The 18,154-nt window shown below is 51.2% G+C and overlaps 2 long non-coding RNA genes across 2 annotated transcripts; both read right to left on the bottom strand.

Annotated features, from left to right (window-relative positions):
• Positions 1-8,220: 8,220 nt before the first annotated feature.
• LOC123346451 lies at positions 8,221-10,258 on the bottom strand. Its single transcript, XR_006572991.1, has 4 exons — positions 10,214-10,258; positions 9,965-10,037; positions 9,411-9,575; positions 8,221-8,988 (listed from the first exon to the last, which is right to left on the bottom strand). It is a non-coding gene; the product is annotated as an uncharacterized LOC123346451 (long non-coding RNA).
• Positions 10,259-10,510: 252 nt separating this feature from the next.
• On the bottom strand, positions 10,511-11,247 carry LOC123345228. The gene is made up of 3 exons (XR_006572755.1): positions 11,183-11,247; positions 10,706-10,851; positions 10,511-10,526 (listed from the first exon to the last, which is right to left on the bottom strand). It is a non-coding gene; the product is annotated as an uncharacterized LOC123345228 (long non-coding RNA).
• Between the last annotated feature and the right edge of the window lie 6,907 nt (positions 11,248-18,154).

The following is an 18,154-nucleotide window of genomic DNA, read 5'->3' as shown; positions in this document are numbered from 1 at the left end:
CTAATTTTCAGAGGGCTGGTACTCAGCATTTTCTGTGGGGACCCAAATAGGCCTTGTGACACTTGTGGGAATCGGGATAGTGTGTGTGTGTGTATGTGTGTGTGTGTGTGTGTGTGTGTGGAGGGGCTTGACAAACCCAAACGTATGCCAATAAATCCTTTAGACCCTCACCCTGTATTCCCCAACTGGAGGCCTGATCCAAAGTCCATTGGAGTCAATGGAAAGAGGCCTGTTGGCTTGAATGGGCTTTGAGCTGGCCCTAAATACCTGCTCACAAGCCCATGCTGCTATTTGCTGGCTGTGATGTGTCTCTGCTGCAGTGCCAGGGCTGCAGCGTTCAGCAATCTGACTTAACTGCACCACACGCTGAGGTTTTCCAAAGAGACTGGTGATTTTGGGAATCCCATTTTAGACCCCACAAATGGGCCTGAGTGTCAGAAAGTGCTGAGCACCCCACCCCCAGAAGATCAGCCCCTTTAAGGCCTCTGAAGTTGGAGCCCTGCAAACTCAGCCCCTGAAGTGACTAATATCTCTAGAAAATCTGGGCCCTGATTAGTCTGGGGGGTCAACTAAAAGGCGATGGGGGTGAAATGCAGAGATGCCCATGTATAACTTTCGGCTCATGATTCATGCCATTGAAGTTCATTGGGTCTGCTCATGTTTATAGTTAGGCAGATGCTTAAGTCTTTGCAGGATCAGGGCAAGATGAATCCCTAGTAAAGCTACACAAGTGGGTAACCTGCATTCCTCCCCCCCCCCCCCCCCCGGGGTGAAGGGCTGCATGAACTTGCAGGATTTTTCCCTTTGTAACTTCTTTATGGGAATCTGTATTTGGCCATGTCAGTGCACTGAATCACCAGGTGGTGGAGCTCTCTAAATGCGCATAGCTCAGTGGTCCCCAACCTTTCTCATCTGGCGGGCGCCAGACGAAGGACCGTGGCAGCAGTCGAGCATCCGTCGAAATGCCGCTGAAATTCTCTCCCCCTGTGTGTCTGTGCAGCGCCCGGCACAACGGGGCCCTGATCTCAGCTGGGGCAGGGACTGTCTCTCGCTGTGTGTCTGGTGCAGCGCCCGGCACAACGGGGCCCTGATCTCAGCTGGGGTCTATGCAGCATTTAACACAGTGGTGCCTCCTGGTGCTTTTGGAAGAAGATGAGAAGTAAAGTGGGATTAAGCCCATTTTCTCTTTGCAGAAGTTGGCCAGATCCTGGGCAGGGAGGAGGCGAGGGCTTGAGGAGGCGATGGAAAGGGCAGAAGAGGTGATGGGGCTGCAGGCGGTGGACTTAGGGGGAGAAGCAGGGCAGTTTAGTGGGAAATTTCACTGAGCAGCAGCAAAGCTGTTGCAGTGGGAGGTGGGTGCTTTCAAGGAGTTGCAGAGGCGTTACATTCAGAAGCTGTTCATTTCTACTTCCAAAGTTCTTTATGTCACACTTCCTGAGTGGTTTCCCACAGTGATTTGCAGCAGAGAACAGCTCCGGTCACTTCCCCTCCCTGACTTCTGTTCTTGGGGCTGCGGAGACCGAGGTGTAAATGTCAAATCAGCCATAGTCAATAGAGCCAGATCCCCCGCTAGTGTGAATCAGCCGTCGCTCGACTGGAGTCTAATTCATACTAGCTGAGAGTCTGACCCGCTTATCAGGTGAATCATGTTGTCAACTGCACAAGGATCACTCTCTTTCCCAGGGAAAGACTCCGTGTGAATTATGCCAGGGCACCTCCTGCAGTACAGCATTGACACTGTGCTGCTCGGAGCAGCCGAAAGGAAAGAAAAGGGCCATTCCATCGAGTAGCCCGTCTGGAACAGTCCTATATACACGAGCTGAGATTTCAAAGCTGCCCAGGAAATCTGGACATCCAGTTCCTATTAAAAGCAATGAATACTGGGTGTCCAACTCCCTTTTTTTGGTTTTAAAATCTCAACCATGGTTTTAAGGCCTTGTCTACACTACAAGACTATTTCGAATCAACTTAGTTCGAATTTGTGGATTCGACCTTATGAAGTCGAATTTGTGTATCCATACTAAATACACTAATTCGAATTTCTGAGTCCACATTCACGGGGCCAGCGTCGACTTTGGAAGCGGTGCACTGTGGGAAGCTATCCCACAGTTCCCGCAGTCCCCGCTGCCCATTGGAATGCTCGGTAGAGCCCCCAATGCCTGCTGGGGGGAGAAATGTGTCGAGGGTGGTTTTGGGTAAGTGTCGTCATTGAACCGTCAATCACAACCTCCCTCCCTCCCTCCTTGAAAGCGCCTGCGGGCAATCTGTTCGTGCACTTTTCTGGTCAGTGACAGCGCGGACGCCACAGCACTGCAAGCATGGAGCCCGCTGCGATCATCGCCGTTTTCTCCTCCTCGCACTTTATCGTCCACCTCTTCCACAGTCAGCTGATGAGAAATTGGGCTACTTTTCAATGGTGCTGCAAGCACTGGGGGACCATAGGGGACGTTTTGCAAACATCAACGTCGGGTGGCCGGGCAAGGTTCATGATGCGTGTGTTTTCAGGAACTGTGGGCTGCTCAGACGCCTGCAGGAAGGTAGTTTCTTCCCGGACCACGAAATAACTGTTGGGGATGAGCAGATTCCTAAAGTCATCCTCGGGGACCCAGCCTGCCCGCTAATGCACTTGCTCATGAAGCCCTATACAGGCGCCTGGGACAGCGGCAAGGAACTCTTCAAATACCAGCGAGCAGCGTGACCTGTGACTGTTCAGTTTCTTTACAGAGAAGCTGAACCTGCCCCTGTTTCTTTACCCACTGACTGTTGACTCTCCTCTTCGGTTACATACCCCGTTCACCCCGTTTCCCCCACTTCCAACACACGTGTAAAAATAAAATACATGTCCCATTGTTACTGAAGAAAGGTTTCTTTATTCATGACTTTGCGTTAAAGGGTTGAAACTGGGAGGCAGACTGTGCTGGGTAGGGTGTGCGGTGATGTAAAGACCGCCTCTAAACTCAAGGAATGACAGGCTCCTGCTCCTAGAGCGGTCCGCAGTGCCGGAATGCTTCTTTCAACGGAGCCTGCCATCCCTCTTTATGGAATTCTGTGTGCAGGCGGATATGTGACCTTGTGGTGGAGGAGGACGGATACAGATTCCTCAGCTGCGTGACTCAGCGGTCCAGGACAAGGACCACTGTATAAGATCTGTAACCGCCCTCCCCTGCTGCAAAGTCACATCTCCCCCACCCACACAGATCCTGGAAACCACCTCCAAAAAACGACCAGGGTGCCTACTGACTGCACCGTGTGTGTGACCCACTGCTGATCCTGCCCCCGTGTCTGTACCCTGGGAAAGGTGACTGTCCTATGCAATTAACCACCCCCTTCCCCACGCCCCCCATTCAAACACAGTCTTCTTTGAAAAAACATAACGGAAACAGTAATTAACAGCAAAGCATTTCTATTAATTAAGTAGACAGTTAGGGGATGGGACTGGGATTGGGACTACTGTGAGTCTGGAAGTGAAGGACTTCGGCAAATGTAGGGTATGAGAGCTTTTGGGTACTTGAGCACTGTGCTGTGGTGCAGTGACAGTATTCACGTCCCCGGCCGCCCCTCCTCCTGATTATTTTCGGTGAGGGGGGTATGGGACTTTGTGGCAGGGGAGTGCGGTTGCAGATACACTGCAGGGTGTCTCTGTCCTCCTGCGGTCCTGCAGAACATCCACAAGGCGCCTGAGCGTGTCTGTTTGCTCCCTCACTAGTCCAAGCAGCGTTTCAGTTGCCTGCTTGTCTTCCTCACGCCACCTCTCCTCCCGTTCGCTGTGTGAGCGCTGGCACAGAGAGACGGTCTCCCTCCACTGGCTCTGCTGGTCCGCCTCTGCTAGGTAGCAGCCCATACGTTCCTCGAACATCTTGTCCCTTGTCTTTTTCTTTCGCCGCCTAATCTTTGCCAGCCTCTGCGAGGGGGATGCTGTGGCAGGTCTGGAGACAGTGGAAGCTGTGAGATGGGAAACGGAGTGAATTCCTTGCAAAGATACATTTTTGCGAACAATTAACTGAGTCTAGGCTGTCTCTGTGAATTCTGGGTTGAGACCCCTGTGCCTGCTGGGGCACAAATCATTTTCGCGGTGGATTCTGGGTAAATGTCGCCAGTCATTCCTTCCTCCGGGAAAGCAACGGCAGACAATCATTTCAAGCCCGTTTTCCCAGAATTGCCCTGGCATACGCCATAGCGTGGCAACCATGGACACTGTTTTGCCTTTTGTGTATGTCACCGTATGTGTACTAGATGCCGCTGACAGAGGCGGGCCAGCAGCGCTACACAGCAGCATGCTTTTGCTTTTGCATGACAGCAGAGATGGTTACCAGCCATATTGTACCATCTACCATACCATAAATTGGTAATAAGATGGTAATAAGATAGGCATGGTTACCTGTCCTTTTGCACTGCAGTATTTGCTGCTGTCATAAGTGCCCCTGGCCGAGCAGCCAGGGGCGCAAAAGCAAAAATTGGGAATGACTCCCTGAGTCAATCCCTCCTTTTTGGTATCTAAAAATAGAATCAGTCCTGCCTAGATTATGGGCAAGTGTACTAGAGAACCACTGTATCATAGAACCAGAGAGCACAGCTGCTCTGTGTCCGATCCTGCATAAATTATGAGCTGTATGCTATTCACAGGGGGTGCTCCTGCAACAACAACACCTGTTCATTCCGTTCTTACCCCAGCCTTCCTGGGCTACCATACCATTGTCCCACCACTTCTGTGATGAAGTAATAAAGAATGCAGGAATAAGACACAGTGACTTGTTTGTGAGAAATGAGTGGAAGGAAGCCTCCAGCTGCAATGATAGTCCAGGCAGGACATTAAGGAGTGTGGATGAAGGAGCCCATCATCCCTCTGCTAGTCCAGGGGCAATTGAATCTTTTATTTACAATGAAGGGTGGGGGCTGATGGAGCTCAGCCCCCTGTTGCAATGATGAGGACGGTTACCAGCCATATTGCACCATCTGCCATCAAAAATTAGGGACAGGCGCCCTTGATCGACCTTACTGATGCTAGTCGGCATGGTTACCAACCCTTTTGCACTGCCCCATGTGCCAATAGGCTGATGATGAGGACGGATACCCATCTTTTTGTACCATCAGCCATCCATAGCGTGGGGGGAGCAAGGATGTTGGTGTTGAGTGCTGCACCATCGCGTCTATCTGCAGCATTCAGTAAAGATAGGGTGACATGTAAAAGAGTCAGAGGATTGTTTTCACTTCTGGTGGTGGGTGGGGTGTGTGCGCAAATTGCCGAACTATGCCCTGACCCACCGCAGACACTGTGTTTGACCGTAGAAGCATTTGGAGCTCATCCAAGAATGCAGATACTTTTCGGAGACAGCAGGAACTGTGGGATACCTTGCGTCCTCATTCCCCCCTCCCTCCATGAGCGTCCATTATATTCTTTGGCTTTCCGTTACGCTCGTCACGCAGCTGCGTGCTGAGTCTGTGCTATGCCATCTGTCCGAAGATTTTTTAAAAATACTTTGGACCAGGTGTAAAATTACAGTAATTACCGTAATTAGATGCAGGAGTCTCCGAGCGAGATCACCCTGAGGAGGGTCACTGAAGGAGATAGAGAGCACATACTGCGTGAAAGCTAGCACGAACCAGGGCCCGATGCAGCCGTGCTCGGGGAGGCAGTGCTCCCTGAGTACCTCATGAAAGCCTTGCGCGGAAAACTGTGCTACCACGGAGCACCCAATAAGGCAGCTCTCCCCAGGAACCTCCTGCTGATGCTTTTTGATTAACGCAAGGAGAGCTTCGTGGAGATCTCCAAGGATGATTTCTGTTCTATCCCCATATCTAGAGAGACCTCCTTTTCACACAGTTAAGATTCCTGTTATATTAAGAATAAAAGTTAACATGGTTAAAGCACTTACCGACTGCTCCTTCCCCTGATTCAGGGTCTGGGTTAATGGCCGGGGAGGGTTGTTGGGGGATCTCAGTGACGGTGATGAATAGATCCTGGCTGTCGGGGAAACCAGCGTTGTAAGCGCTCTCGCCTGCCTCGTCCTCCACAAACCCTTCCTCATCTTCCCCGTCCGCGAACATCACCGAGGAACTGGCCATCGACACTGTCCCATCGTCAGAGTCAACAGTCACTGGTGGGGCAGTGGTGGCAGGCTCCGTAGCGTCCGTTTGCCGCTTTGATTTTTTGGTAGCCTTGTCTGGGGTCCTTGATTTTCACGCGGCGCTGCGTTGCATCCCGCCTGTATCCTCTGTCTCTCATGGCTTTGGAGACCTTCTCGTAGGTCTTCGCATTCCCTGTTTTGGAGCACAGCTCCGAAAGCACAGACTCCTCGCCCCACACACCGATCAGATCGAAGAGTTCCCAGTCAGTCTATGCTGGGTCCCTCTTTCTATTCACGGATAACATGAACTCCTCTGCTGGAGAGCTCTGCATCGTTGCAGGTGCTGCTGAGCTCGCCCCGATGTCCAGCCAGGACGTCAGATTCAAAGTGCCCAGACAGGAAAATGAATTCAAATTTTCCCGGGTCATTTCCTGTGTGGCTGGTCAGAGAATCCAAGCTCGGACTGCTGTCCAGAGCGTCAACAGAGTGGTGCACTGTGGGATAGCTCCCGGAGCTACTAAGTTCGATTTGCATCCACACCTAGCCTAATTCGAGCTAGCCATGTCGAATTTAGCGTTACTCCACCTGTCGGGGTGGAGTACCATATTCGAACTAAAGAGCCCTCTAGTTCGAATTAAATGGCTTCCTGGTGTGGACGGTTGAGCGGTTAGTTCGAATTAACGCTGCTAAATTCGAATTAAAGTCCTAGTGTAGACCAGGCCTAACAGACGTTTTGCAGCAGTTACAGTCTACTGAGCCCTTTTCATCATAGGCTGCAAAGAGGTTGGTGAGAGAACTCCCACAGTCTCTGTTCAGCCTCCTGTCCTGACAGGGACCTGACTTCCCCTTCCAGGAGCTGTTCCTGTAGTGGTGGGTTGGGGGGAACCCGCCCTCTACTCTGGGTTCCGGCCCAGGGACCCTAATGGTAGCAATTGTTGGCAGCCAACCTTTCACTGCCAGAGTTGCTACATTTCCCTGGGCCACTTCCCCACAGCTCTCCTACTTCTCCCTTCTTCACCCTTACCTTAGGGCTCCTTTAACGATGGTTTGAGGGTGTCTTCAGTAACGAGCCCTTCAGCTGCACTTCCTCTCCTCTGGATCCCTGGCTCTCCTCTGCCTGACTGGAGTGAGCCCTTTTTATAGTATCAGCAGGGCCTTAATTAGAGTCAGGTGGTCACATTACTTAATGGCCTCACCTGACTCGTTACAGGTTAATTAGAGACAGGTGTTCTCATTAGCCTGGAGCAGCCCCTGCTCTGGTCAGTCAGGGAACAGAAAACTGTTAATCCAGTGGCCAGTATATCTGCCTTCTGCTATTCTGCTGTACCCAACTGCCCTGGGTCTATCACAGTACATAAGCCATGGCCTCTCCGCTTTGTCACCATTGGGGATTTCACACCAGGAATGTGTTGGATGGAAACTTCTATTTTCATTTTCTTTGGGGAACATGAAGTTTTTCACTTGCTGTGGCCCAGGCAGTACAAGGAAGTCCCTCAGGCTACTGCTCAAGTGGGTCCACAGTCCTGGATCATCTAGATTTAAGGAACTAAACTCAGCAGCAGCTGTATCTTGTGCCTCCACCACACTCTTCTCTAATCTACACTTTTCTTCAGGAATGTGCATGGTTACATCCATTTGAGATGGAGATATGGATGCTGCAGTAGCTGCCAGGTCTCCTGCACTCTGTCTACCTGGAAGATCAGGCATCTCCTCACCACTCACATCCTCACTGGGGCCGGAAGGCTCAACGTGAACCATGTGTATCTCAGGAGAGCTCCTTCCTGCTTAGACAGAAAAGCTTCCTTTGCTGTCTTTCCTTTTCTGAATGCTGCCCCAGAGGGGCGTTTTCTTCTTTCACTCATGACTGCTGTTCTGTGCCAGCTAGAGTGGCAGGGGACAAATAAGCAGGCTGGTAGCAGGGTCTGCATGAGGGAAGATATCAGCATCTTAAGGGCCTAACTGGCTCCTACTACTTCAGTTGACTGACTGCCTGTTCTCCTCAAGCGGGTTCAAGGAAGCAGCAGGAAATAGGAAGCTCCCTGACAAGCTGGTGTTAATCTGTCCAGACTCCTGGGGGTGCTCGAGAGGTACATAAGAGGCTCCTCCTCCTCTCCCTCCCTGCAGCTCCTGTTGCTTTCTGTTATTCCCTCTCCCCTTTTCTCCTGCCTGCCTGTTATGTCTCTTGTTCCCCCTTCCTCCAGCACAGCACTCCACCATCTCTGTGCATCTCCAGCAGAGAGAAAACATATGCACCAGCACCAGACACAATTTTCTACGCTCTGGATCCTAGTGGTGCCCTGCCACAGTTTGGCACCTGTGGCAGCCGCCTCAGTTCGCCTCATGGTAAGGCCAGCCCTGTCCTGTGGGCACGGAGAACCTAACTTCCATTGAGGTCAGCCAGGGAGGCTGGATGTGCACATTGCAGGAAATAGACGGTCAGGGCAGCATAATCCACTGAAAAAACTGCAGCTTGCTAATTGCAAGCCAGGCTCTCCCTGTGTGGCTCTTCGTCCTGCCTCTGCTGGCTGGAGCATGAGCAGAGCTTTCTGAGACAGCTGCTGCGGCTGTGGCCAGCCAGCGAAGCGCGTTTCCCATCGTCTCTCTTCTGGCTGTGGATGTTTGACTGCAGCAGCCCCGCAGAGGTCCCGGCCTCGCTCTCTAATGTCCATTCTCCTCTTGCTTTCATGGCGCTTCTTGGACCATGGAGTAGCCTCAGGAAAATATCCCAGCTGTGGACACAGGCACCAGCACCAATTCCCCAAGCCAGAGTCCCCTTTGCAATCCAGGGAACCAGCCTGGGTTGTCTGGAGCGCAGGGTGTGGCCCATGGTGACTGCAGACCCTGCCACTGCTGCACAGCCACTCCTGGGACCCTCTAGCCCATCAGCACTCGGCTCTCCCACATTCTGCTGAGCGGCTGAGATCTGGGGGAACAGAAACCCTTTGTGAGAGACGGAAAATCTCCTCCCAGGAACACTCTGTCAATGGCTGCCAGAGGCCGTCCATGTGAAACCCCAAATGTGCAGCCCCTCGGATTCCCACAGGGGAGATCTCAGCTCATTCACTTGTCACCCGTGGCCGCAGTCTCTGACAGGGGGAAATGTAGAGGGGGGTTTTGCCAATCCTCCCTTCTGCAGCGCCCATAACAGGAGGAGGTTTGGCCTTGTGATGTGAGCCCTGGGTCTGAGAATCAGGGCTCCTGGGATCTGGGGCTCTGGAATGGGGTGTGGTCTAGTGGGTGGAGCTGGATTTGTTGACAGTGAATGAGAGGGGCTTGTGCTGAAGGACCCTGGGTCAATCCCCACCAATTCCCGTGATGTCTACATGTGGCCATGATTTTACTTACCTCTCAATGTAGGTTATTTAGCCCATTCCTGGACACAGGTGTTACATCTGCTGCTGGCCACCCCTGAGATGTAGGTCCTTCATCCACACAAGGACATGGCACATCAAGGTCAATCCAGCAGCTCCCATCCGGTCTTCACCTCCGCAATGGAGGGCGAGCTCTAACCTGAGCAGAGAAAGACAGGGTGGTGTTCTTCAGGGGAATCTGCTGGAGCTCCTGCATCCCCTGCCCCACCTCACACCCCGACACCCTAAGGGTTTTCCAAAGATACCACTAATCTCGGATAAACAAAGCAGCTGAGATGAGGTCAATGTGGGTGGATTTACTGAGCAGACTGGTTCTAATGGAAGAACAGATTTCTTCCCTGCTCTAGGGAGATTCCCATAGGAAAAGTCTCGGATGTTTGGGGTGGAGGCAATGCAAACCCTCAGCCCCTTGAATGGCAGGAAATCAGGACTCGGGGAGTTAAGGGGTGTCTCTGTCCTGCTGGAGGGAGCAGATCTGGAGACCAGGAAGAGCACTAGTGGCATTGTAGGAAAGCCAGTGACTTCTACCTGTGAAAGTGGCTGAAGCTTCTGGCAGACACTAGAGTCCCGGATCCTTGCACCTCCTTTGGGGATCCCTTTCCTAGGAATAAAATAAGGACACCACACAGAGAATGACATTTGAATCCCAGGTCTGGGATCCAGGGCAAAGGGATGATCTCAGCCAGGCTACGTACCAGGAACCTGATTTTGGTCCCAAGAGCCACAATTACCCAGAGGAGGTTTTCTTCCTCATTTGCTTTCAGGTTATTTACTCACAGGATTCATTTGTCTGCTTTGCCGGGTCTCCACTCTCTGCAGCTGTTCATTGGTTTTAGTAACAGTCTTTCAGTTTTTGCTTCTGTTTCCATTTCTTACAGTGTAGCATCTACTCAGCACTTTTTAAAAAAATAAAACAATTCAAAACAAAATCCTGATCCTATATTGAAAAGGAAGGTTCCTGAGAATTTGGCTGCAGAACTTTAGTGTCTGCATATTTCAGTCCCTATTATTTATTCAGGTGCAGGTCTGATGTAATCTGCGCCCCCAATAATGCTCATATGATGCACGGGGGTGGGGGGGCTTAGAATACCTGTTAAAAGAGAAGAAGAGAGTAGATTAAAAGGTGGGGAAATCAACCAATGCATCAGCCCTTCTCTGCATCATTAAAGCACCAGGCATGGGAGCGAAACAGGTTAAAAATCCCCATGGTTCTTTCCCACTAGACAGACATCCAGAAAGAAAAAGGCCTTCAGCCAATTATTTCCTTACACTCAGAAGGGGTGAAATTCAGCCCTGTGCAGACAGCCAGGGCAAGGTCTGTGCATCACAGTGGGGTTAAGTGGCACTTCACTGCCCAGGTGCTTGGAGACTTCGGTGGCAGTTTTCCTCCTGGATTGGAACAGCCGGCTGGAATCCTGTGAGGTACAGAGCAGAGAGAGGTTTGGGCCACAACGTTCACCTCAGAGGCTGAGCTTCTGCAGACTTTTGGGATGTTCCCATCTGAGGAGGAGGATTTTGGCCAGCCCCAGCTCAGAGCTTTCAGTCACTTCAACCAGTGATTCTCTGGCACAGTTGATCTAAAGCAGCTGAACTTTTCTGGCCTTGCCCCCATCTCCGACTCCCCTCCCACCTCGCATTGCCCCCTAACAGCCCTCTCCCTTCTCTCGATCCCTGCCAAGCCCAAATACAGAACCTAGCCCACGCTCCTCCTCTCTTAGACCCTCTCCTCACACGACCCTCCCCTACCTTTGACAGACTGATCCCGGCGCCCTTTACCCAGCTCCTGGAGAAATCATGGCTCCTCAGGACAACCTGGGAGTGGATGGTTCCAACCTCTGTGTGGGGTGCGTGGTTTTCCGTCTAAGCATCACTGAGAGCCAGCACGTCTCGATTTCACAGGACGAGGGAAGTCTAGGAAGCGCTGCACTTCTTGAGGACTTCCAACTTCGCCCCATTTATGAATGGCTTCCACCTTATTTGGATCAATTGTAACATCTTCTGGGGAGAGGATGTACCCCCAAAACTCTGTGGAGAGTTGGCTGGAGGTTCCGCTTTTCCAATTCTGCGTTGAGACCATGCTTCCGAAACCTCTCCAGGTTCGGATGTGCTGCGTGTGCTGCTCTGGGTTCTCCAAAAAGAGACGTATGTCACCCGCATAGATGACACTGTCCCCAAATACATCACTGATGAAGTGCTGCAAGGTCAGGGGACCATGAGTTAGCTCAACTAGCATATCAGACTGTTAAAATGTCCATCGTCTGTTTTGAAATCTGTCTTCCATTTGTCCCTTGCCCAAACGAGCCTTAGATTGGAAATCCTTGCAGATGAAGGTTGATGAAACTCTTTGCAGATTTCCTGTGAGCCAACAATTGTGGGATTCACAGCAGAGGGTAATGGTTTCAAATAATTGCTTTGTTCAGGAGCTGATTGTCTAAAGAGAGGCGTAGCAGAGTCCCACATTTCTTCTTCCCCAAAAGGGCCTGCTCTTAGGACCGGTTTTCATGACTGTACGCAGGGATATCCACTAATTCTGGTCCCAACAATGCGTAAATACAGGGAAAAGCAACTTTCAACCAAGGTGGTAGGTCAATAGGGCAGTCATAGTCCCGGTCCAGAGGTAACAAGTCCACATTTCTTTCTAAGGTATCCATGTAATCTTGGTATTTATCAGGAACGCCACCATTAATCAAACCCTAACCCCTCCCCTTGACCCTCCCAAGCCCTACCCGTTGACCCCTTAGTCCCTCCCACCTGTCACCGAAAGTCCCGCCCCATGGGGGGTTTTAACTCCAGGGTCAAGGTGGCCACATGACTGGTAGCAAGGTGTGCCATGTGACCCCTCTAAGAACTCCTCCCACCACTCTCTACCAATCAGGATAGGTTTCATCCCAGAAGGACCACCCTGAGAGGAGATTTGACCAGTCAGGGTGAGTTCTGAGGTGGGGTGACCCATCCAGAAGTGGGTCGTGTGACTCCTCTAAGAACTCCTCCGACCGCCATCTACCAATTAGGATGGGTTTGACCCAATAGGACTGCCCTAAGAGGAGATCTTGACCAATCAGGGAGAATTCCGGGGCAGGGTGACCCGTCCGGAAGTGGGCCGTGTGACCCCACTAAGAACTCCTCCCAAGGCCCTCTGCCAATCAGAGTGCAGCACCATTACCCCATAAGTCCCAGCACCGGACAGATGAGGCCATCTCTTACCAAGGACACATGGTTTAGAAATTGTGGAAAGGCTGCTGAGAGGAAACCTGGACTCCTTCACCACCCCCGTGAGAACTTCAGACTCTGTCTTAGCCCCGAGGGTCTTTGACCATGCACGGAGAAAGCGCTACATCAGCGACAGTGCTGAGGAGGAGGAGGGAGTGACTGAGGGGAGCCCTTCGGCCCAGCCATTGATGGATAAACCGGAACCAGAACCCCAAACCCAACTGCTTGTGAGACACCCCAATGAGCATGGTGGCCTCTCTTTGTCCACCCCCTTAGAGATGGAGTGTGATTGAGGCTCAGGGGTGTCACCGGTGGAGAAGGTGAACAGAAAAGACGTCACACAGGTTAATGAATGGTTAAGAAGCAATCGCTTCTTAATGGGTAAGGAACCGGGGGTTGTGTAAATCTAAAAACAAGCAGTGGGCTGCTTACACTGTTTCTGTTCTGAAAATCAACAGCTCAATGATGCCTTCCTACATGGCCTGGAAACCCTGGACAGCGTTGCATGAAGCAGCGAAGATAACCGGGCCCACCTTGGTTTTGCTCAACGCCGATACAAATTGTTGACGAGGACTCTGAGGATGATGGCCATGAGGTGTTTCGGAGGAGGCTTGGCATAGAACTAACTGAGCCAGTGCCACGTTGTGAGCGTAAAAAAGTCACGCGGACTATTGTATGTGTTGCTGTTTATGCTGCCCTTAAGCACTGCCTGAGGGAAAAGCTTTGTGAAGAATGCGAGGGCCGTGTCATAGATTTGCCAGGCCAACGGCCCATGACTGGGTGACTTGGACTTTAGTGGATATAAACCACAAGCTCTGGGGCCTATGTGCTGAACTGGGTTTGGAAAGATGATGAAACACGGTTATTGCCGGAGGTTCTGCTGTGCAATGTCTGTGCCTAAGCCAAGAACATTCAGCGCAAGGGGGGACCTTGATCAATGCTGTGCGATTGAGTGGAGCCCCTGACTGTGTTTTAAAGAAAATAACCTGCTTACAGCTGGAGTGGAAAAATTGCAGGCACCTTCTGGTTCATTTTCTTTAAAACACAGTCAGGGTCTCCACTCACTTGCACAGCATTTCTCCAGTTATGGCAATCATGTGAACAAGGACGTGTGTATCACGAATTGTGGGGTTTTTGCTATAAAACCTGTTGAAAAATCTCTATTCAGGGGGACGCCAGTTTGCTGTGCCCCCCCCCCGCATGCTCGTAATAAAGGGGCCTCGGGCGATTCTGATCCAAATACAACGCGGGGGCGTTTTTCCACGACACGGCGTGATATTGGCCATCTAGTCCGCACAAAAAGTTACAGATCCCTGCTTAAGGAAAAGACTATTTGTAAGAAATCTAAAAGGATTCAGCTAGAGAAAGGTGAGGGGACAAACACACGATAGAAAACTTGGTAGCTGTAAATTTAAAAAACAAACCCTATTGAAAAGGGCTTTGTGACTCTCTATGTTTCTGTTTGGAGGCCTTTGGCCCTTAAGTGAGCTAAAAGTTTTAATGAAGCATCTTGGCTTGGTTTCAAGGAGCTGTATGTCTTTTAAATCAAAAATCAATTGTGTGTGAGAACCTAGCGCTTGGGGGTTTTGTGTGTAAAAGTGACCCATTTACAGCAAAAAGCTGAAATGTATGTTGTGGGTGGGTGGGGGGGAATCCTAAGAAATGTGCTTACAGTAAAACAAACAGGCTGTTCAGACCTGTGTTTGAGTACAATAGAGTTGACTTATCCTGTTGAACTGAGTGGGTTTAAACCCCACTCCCCCCTCACTGAATAGCCAGGGTGACTGTGATTACTTACCCTTGGTGCCATAGGGTTAAATTTGATGTGGGTGGGTGGTTGTGGATGGTGAGTTCTGATTAATATGAAATGAAATAAAACCTCAGGAATTCACAGATGCTATTGGACAGTTTCAATATGACCCCAGGAGCTGGTGGAACACTATTGGACAGATTAAATATGGCCCTGGAGTTGGTCGAATGCTCTGGGTCATTCTTTCTAGAAAACACCCCCACCCCAAACTTTAAGCATGAAAGAAACGTGTTTAAAAAAAAACAACTCAAGCCCCAAGACATTCATTGATCTCTGCAAAGGGCCCCCTGCTTGGAAATGGGGACTGTTCAATACTCTAAGAAGGCCCCACAGAAACATTTATTTTAACTTACAGAGAAAAAGAAAAAAGAAAAAAAAAAGCCCTGTTGTGCAGACAGCTTGGTCCCCCCACCCCAGATCACCACAGGGGGTGCTGCGGGACGGGTTCCTAAAGTCCTTAAGGATCTATTAGTTCAGAGCTGTGGGAATTAAATTAAGCTGCTAGCTACTATGCTGAAGTCTGTTGGAAACAATGGGCTAAGATGGTATAAAAACCTCAGGTCTGTTGGAGACTGTTCTTTTCAACAGAAACTTTCTTGAAAGGCTGCTGGACAGCAGACAGAGGTACGGCTGGCTGGCTTGAACTCTGAACCTATATATTGTATAATGCCACTCTTTGCCCAGGCTGTCTTAGGAAAATAATGGTGCCTATCTTCATTGCAGTGTGATCTGCTTAGCATGGACCCAGTAACTTTAAGCTGCACTTCACCACCAGGCCAAGGTAAAAACCATTTTAACTATAGTTGTGCTTAATATTGTTTTTAAAACCTTTAGTTATTACACAGTTTGTATAGGGATTTGGTGGTAATAGTCACTAACATTTTTGCTTGTTCTTTAACCTGAAGGCCCAAACACACATGGAGGGAACAGGACCAGCATGTGCCTGCAACACTGGATCCCTTAGTGAAAGGGAACTTTTTTGCAACTGGTTTTTAAAAGCATGTGGGGGGAGGGGTGTTATTGAAAAGTATATGGAGGCAAACTTGGTTTGGTGTGTTTCTAAAGCTGCTGATTTGTGTGTGAGAGGGGTCTGGGCAAGGCATAGGTGTAGGGTGTAAAAATACTTGGTTGGTTTCAAACCAACAGGGGTTTTTTCCTGTGCAAAATGTGGTTTAAAATGGATTTTAAAAGCAGTTTGGTTTTTATTCTGCAAATTGAGATGTATTTTTAAAAATGTTTTTGAGGTTTTTGTTGTTTGTTTGTTGTTTTTTGTTTTACGTTTTAAGTGGTAGAAATAAACTCAAAACCTGTTTGTTGTACAGCCTGAACTGGGTGATTTGGTTTAAAGCTGTGACTTGTTAAACAGAAAAAAACCCCTAATGAATATTTAGTTTTGAAGTTTACAAGAGGGTTTCCTGTGTTTTATAATAATGCTGTTTGCTCCACAGTACGGTGGAAACATGAGAGATCCCTAGAGCAGAGGGAAAACAAGCTCAGAAGAAAAGGGAACGAGACAGCTGAAAGGGAAAATTCACCAGCATCAGTGACTGATGGATGGATGAAGCCCAGTAAATATATTTTGCTTATTGGTTGGGTTGTTCTGTGAGGTTTTGTATTTGAAGTGAATACATAGGTGTGGGTGAGAAAGTTGGTAAAGTTCAGTTTTGTAAAATGGTTCCCCCCACCCCCCATAGGCCTGGGCAACTTTTCTGACAATGCTTAGTCAGTGCTACAAGGACACCTCCTCCAGACCCGCCAAAGAGCCAGGAATCTGCTTGGAGACCTTTAACAACGCCTCAGCCTCAGCAGGGCTTTAAAGGGCTCAGAGCTCCGGCAGCTGTAGGGAGCCCAGAGCCCTTTAAATTCCCCTCCACGCAGCTCCAGCAGCTGGGTTGGGGCTGGGATTTAAAGGGCTCACAGCAGGGGGGAAAGTAACTTCCAGGACTTACCGGTACTGCCGGAATCCTGAGGGGGCATGGCCTCAACCGGAAGAGGCGGGGCCTCTCAAGATTTAAAGGTCCTGGAGCACCAGCTGTGGATGGGAGCCCCAGGGTCTTTAATTTGCCCCAGGCTCTTTAATTTGCCCCTGAGCCCAGGGTTGATTTAAAGGGCCCAGGGCTCAGGCCGCTGCGGAGCCCCGAGCCCTTTAGATTCCCCCCGCAGCTCCGGCAGCCGGATTCCGGTGTGGATTTAAAGGGCCCGGAGCTCCCACGGCTGCGGGGAGCACCGAGCCCCTTAAAATCTGGCCCCAGCCCGGCTGCCAGAGCTGCGGGGGAAAATTAAAGGGCTCTGGGCTCCCTGCAGCCGCCAGAGCTCTGAGCCGTTCAAATCCCTGCTGAGGAAGCCGGTGTGGTCCGGCACGGCATATTGGCTCTTCCTGGTATGCCGTACTGGACCATAATGGCTTATTTTCATCTCTGCTTCAGAGATCCCACGGCTGCGGGGAGCCCAGAGCCCTTTAATTTCCCCCTGCAGATCTGGCAGCTGGGCTGGGGCCAGGATTTAAAGGGCTCGGAGATCCCGCAGCTGCGGGAATCCAAGAGACCTTTAAATACCCCCTGCAGCTCTGGAAGCCAGGCTGGGGCTGCGAATTAAAGGGCTCAGAGCTCCCGTGGCTACAGGGAGCCCAGAGCCCTTTAAATTCCCCCGCAGCTCTGGCAGCCGGATTCGGGTGTGGATTTAAAGGGCGCGGAGCTGCCACGGTTGCGGGGAGCCAGAGCAATTGCGGGGCGGGGGCCGGGATTTGAAGGGCCCTGAGCTCCTGCCGCTGCTGGGATTACCTAGCTTTTTAATTCCCAGCCCCCGCCCGGCTGCCGGAGCTGCGGTGGGTGGGGAGGAGGGATTTAAAGGGCTCTGGGCTCCCCGCAGCTGCCGGAGCTCTGAGCCCTTTAAATCCCCACTGAGGAAGCCGTTGCGGTCCAGCACAGCGTACTGGCTCTTGTCACTATGCTGTAACTGTGCCCGTACCAGCTTACTTTCATCTCTGGCTCAGAACTCCTACGGCTGCGGGGAGCCCAGAGCTCATTAAATCCCCCCCGCAGCTCCAGGAGCTGGGCTGGGGCTGGGAATTAAAGGGCTCAAGAGCTCCTGCGGATTGCTGGGAACCCAGAGCCCATTAAATCTCCCCCCGCCCCACCTGCAGTTCCAGCAGCTGGGCTGGGACTGGGAATTAAAGGGCTCAGAGCTCCATGCGGATTGCTGGGAACCCAGAGCCCATTAAATCTTCCCCCTCCTCCCCACACAGCTCCAGCAGCTGGGCTGGGGCCGGGATTTAATGGGCTCAGTGCTCCCCGTGGCCTGCGTAGATCCCAGAGCCCTTTAATTCCCCTGCACGCAGCTCCAGCACCCAGGCTGGGGCAGGGACATTAAAGGGCTGAGGGCTCTCTGGAGCGGCAGGAGCTCCAGGCCCTTTAAATCCTGGCTCCAGCCGGGTAAGGCTCAGGCTCCCCACAGCCATGGGAGCTCCGGGCCCTTTAAATCCACGCTCGAACCCGGCTGCCAGAGCTGCGGGGGGAATTTAAAGGCCCTGGGGCTCCCAGCCACAGCCGATGCTCCAGGACCTTTCAATCTTGAGAGGCCACACCCCCTCAGGACTCCAGCAGTACCGGTAAGTCCTGGAAGTTACTTTCACCCCTGACTTAATCATTCCTTTACCTGTGTTCACGTTGTGCTCCGGTGACTCCCTGAGCCGCAGTCGC

The sequence above is a fragment of the Mauremys mutica genome, chromosome 12 (assembly GCF_020497125.1).
Source record: "Mauremys mutica isolate MM-2020 ecotype Southern chromosome 12, ASM2049712v1, whole genome shotgun sequence".
NCBI classification, from domain to species: Eukaryota; Metazoa; Chordata; order Testudines; family Geoemydidae; genus Mauremys; species Mauremys mutica.
Note: the sequence above shows the minus strand (reverse complement) of the source record. Positions and strands in the feature narration are given on the sequence as shown.